This window comes from Engraulis encrasicolus, chromosome 21, assembly GCF_034702125.1.
Source record: "Engraulis encrasicolus isolate BLACKSEA-1 chromosome 21, IST_EnEncr_1.0, whole genome shotgun sequence".
Taxonomy (NCBI): Eukaryota; Metazoa; Chordata; class Actinopteri; order Clupeiformes; family Engraulidae; genus Engraulis; species Engraulis encrasicolus.
Window position 1 is genome coordinate 43,256,274 of NC_085877.1, and position 3,828 is coordinate 43,260,101.

Below are 3,828 nucleotides of genomic sequence, written 5' to 3' on the forward strand. Positions count from 1 at the left end.
ACACGCACACACACACATACACATGCACGCACACACACACACACACACACAGAGCAGGGCCGAGCACAGGAGGTTCTTCTGCCCGCACCACTGGTCTGGAAGTGCTGACTTAAGGCAAACCACACAAGAGCACTCCACCATAGCGTGTACACACACACACACACACACACACACACACACACACACACACACACACACACACACACACACACACACACACACACACACACACACACTTACACAGCACTTAGGAGCCATTTTCAACACCTCAATAGACTGACCTCCAGTTTTATTGGGAGGCGCTGCAGCCTGTTCGCCAATTTGCATAGCAAAGAGCTAAGAGGAGAGGAGAGGAGAGGAGAGCAGAGGAGAGGAGAAAAAGAAAAGAAAAGCAGTCGTGATTTATCAGAACTTCTATCTAGGATTTTTTTTTAATCCGTCTATTGAAACACTGCCCCAATCTCTCTCCCTCTCTCTCTCTCTATTAGAGATAAAAGACACATACAGGCGATTAGAAGGAGCTTCCAAGGATCGCAAAGACATCTAATGGGAGTTCCATGTTATCTCTCATCCGACAGCCTTTAACTGTAGTGGGCCTGTAATCCAAAAGATCCAAAATCTCAAAGTTCAATGTCATAATTTAATTGCCAACATTAAAAAAAAAACAGTAAGTAGTCTACTATAATCACCTCTGGCTGTTGGAATTAGGAAATGGAGACAGGAACTTAAGCACTCAAAAAAACATACCAATGACCGCCATATCCTCCATATGTCACGAAACAACCACGTCGGCCGTGGATTTTATTGCACGAGGACCAAAATGAGAACGTCACGCCTTTGCTCGCGAGCCGTTTGGAACCTCCAGGCGCGCGCATTCCATTTTCCAACGGAAGGGTAGGAAGGCCCCTAGTGGCACAAGCTGTGCACTGAGTGGGTACCGTCATGTCTTTCGCTGTGTGTGTGTGTGTGTGTGTGTGTGTGTGTGTGTGTGTGTGTGTGTGTGTGTGTGTGTATGTGTGTGTGTGTGTGTGCGCGCGCTCGCTCGCGCATGGTGTCATGTCTGTGCGTGAGTGTGTGAAGAAACTCGAAGCGTTTTTAAAAACTGAGTTGACCAGTGGAGAAACATTTTATTTGGCCCGTCTGTCACGCGGAGCCGTTCCTCAAATACACTAAAGAGTGATTTAAATATAGACTGAAAGACAGACACACACACACAGTGCATTGACAGTCCCTGACACGCGAAAAAGTGCGTTCTTAAAATAGTCAGAGTACCGCACAGATAAGACGGTCATTTGGAAAGGGGGGAGAGAGCAAAGAGGAATTCGCCATCAGTTCCGTCGCTTGAACGGCAAGCTCCAAAAATATTCCTCTGAGGGAACCGCTAAAACTGTAGCCTACACTGGGGAATTTTTGCCTGAGACATAAAATGCTTTCATGATACCACGGATGACGGTATGAACACTGCGTCTGGTAATAATATTAACATGTTGAACTGCACTAGCTGACTGCATGGGGCGAATAAAAAAACATCCCATCATTGCATCAAGAAAATGGAGAAGTAAAATTCTGTCATATTATTATGATGGGAAAAGTAGCCGAATAATAACTGGGAATAATAAGACTCACAGTACAGCATCATGGCGTTAAGACTTGGATAGAACAGGCTACTCTGTGAGCCTACACTATGAATCTGAACTCGTATAGCCTTCAATAAAGTAGTTTACGGGTTAAGCCACCTGGATATATGTGGTGGGAATTATGGCTTGCTAGGAGTATAGGCTACTTCGCAAATATGAAATTGCACACAGCCGATATTGTATTCCCTGGTGGCAAAACCATTTAGACCCAATTCTCAGGTGATGCGATGCCAGCGTGCATGCGCTCTGTCTGAGGACCGAGGCTCCCCCATCGCACTCCACAGTTCCCCGTCACACCATTTCACTGTGGGCAGCGAAAACACAGCAGTTTTCGTTTTGGGTAGAAATAATCTTAATGGACATATTGCACATCGAGGAGAAATAATTTGAGGGTGAAAAAAACACTGGTGGTGTTGACTTGTTCGAGCAATGTTGGTCCTGTCACATTCTATACCTCATATTTAAATGTGTTCCCACGGTCTGCAAAGGCTTTCACCACCTCGCTCATCAACTGCATGCGTACAGATTATCCCCGACGATGACCGTGTATAATGCCTTTTTTGCATTTTATATTTCGCCGTAGCCTAACGCTGGCATCCTGCGCGCCCGTGAAAGACACGAGGGAGCGTACGCATCACTCAGTCCCTAATCCCCGTGAACTACCCTATCTTCCACTCCGCCGTTCCCAGCAGAAAGTATAAGCCCACCTCCAGGACCGAATCAAAACTCACAAGCAAGAGCAAATATTATAAATCCCTCCACTTGTCATCTTGCCTTCGTCTGACATGGCACTGCGGTCCCCTGCAGGTTAACAATATACTGAAAGCCTCTCCAAGGCAAAGCGGGGGATATTTTGCAGCCAGGCAGCGTAAAAAAAAATCCCCCAGCCCTGTCAAAGCCAGCACGGCACGGCAGCCAGCGCTGTGTCAAATTTGCTGTGGGAACGAGCAGCGAGCCTCCACCAGCCGTGGCCAGCCAGTCTTTCACTCACTCGGTTCCCAAGTACAGCGAACGTCGCAGACAGGAAAATAAACAAGCCAAGCTTACCGTAACACCATTTTTGCGTCGAAGTCTGTTAAACTTGCTCTGTCCAGTTGTACAAGTGCGGTCGCGACAACAATTTACATCCAGAATCACTGCACAACAAGCGAAGTAATCCAACGTCAGTACATCTACAGCGTAATGTTCCCCTCTCTGCGTCCGTTTCTTCTGCCTCTTCTTTTCCCGGAGTTTTTAAAATCTCACCACCAAAATTGTCCTCTAGTCCAAATGCAGAGACGTGGAAAAAGCACAATCGAATAGAAAGAATAGATGAAATAGTAAGGCTTAGGAAAAATAAAACAAAACAGCAGTTATTCCGGCTGGCAGGCGAGGTCGTTATGTCTTCTTCATAATGCTTCACGGTGCCGTTGCCGTTGCCGTTGGCGTATGTTAGTTAGACTACAGAGTGGCGTGTGGCAGAACGGAGGCACGCTCTCCTGCCGAAGCTCAAACACAGACTGGCGCGCTCTAACGGGGAAAACGGAGAGGGGATGGAGAGGTGACGTCACTCGACCGACAGCTAACTGCCGTGCCGGAGATCAACTTTCTTTCTCCGCGAGGGCCAGTAAAGGAATGTCAAGACTTCACTTCACCGCCACGATTGGGGTTTTGGGGAGGGAAAAAAGGATAAGGGGGAGAGCGACAGAGAGGGGAAGAGAGAGAGAGAGAGAGAGAGAGAGAGAGAGGGTAATAAGAGGGGAAAGTAAGTCGAATTTACAGTCTGTGTGGAAACTATGGGAAAATGGTTTGAGAACGCACCACTAACCCACTGACAGTCATACTGTATGAGAGAGAGAGAGAGAGAGAGAGAGAGAGAGAGAGAGAGAGAGAGAGAGAGAGAGAAAGAGAGAAAGAGAGAGAGAGACTGTAATAAGCTGGGTGGGTGGGAAGAGGGGGTAAAGGGTAAAGATAAACAATGGAAAGTGAGAGAGAGAGAGAGACAGAGGCGGAGAGGCAGTAAAAGAAACATGCAGGAGACAGCTTCCCGTACAGCTTTATAGGCTTACATATTGAACTGTACGTTTTAAGTTGGTTGGTAGGAGTGGTATGTAAGAGAGCTGAGATTGTATAGGCCTACATATCTGCATCCATACATGCATGCATGCATACATACATACATACATACATACATACATACATACATACATAC

The 3,828-nt window shown here is 46.8% G+C and overlaps 1 protein-coding gene across 1 annotated transcript in view; it reads right to left on the bottom strand.

Moving 5' to 3' along the window:
• The window catches only part of LOC134437239 (receptor-type tyrosine-protein phosphatase delta-like), a 482,346-nt gene extending 479,185 nt beyond the window's left edge, over positions 1 to 3,161 (bottom strand). The window contains exon 1 of the mRNA XM_063186743.1: positions 2,685 to 3,161. The gene's annotated coding sequence lies outside the window, so the exon portion shown is untranslated. The remainder of the gene's footprint in view (positions 1 to 2,684) is intronic.
• Between the last annotated feature and the right edge of the window lie 667 nt (positions 3,162 to 3,828).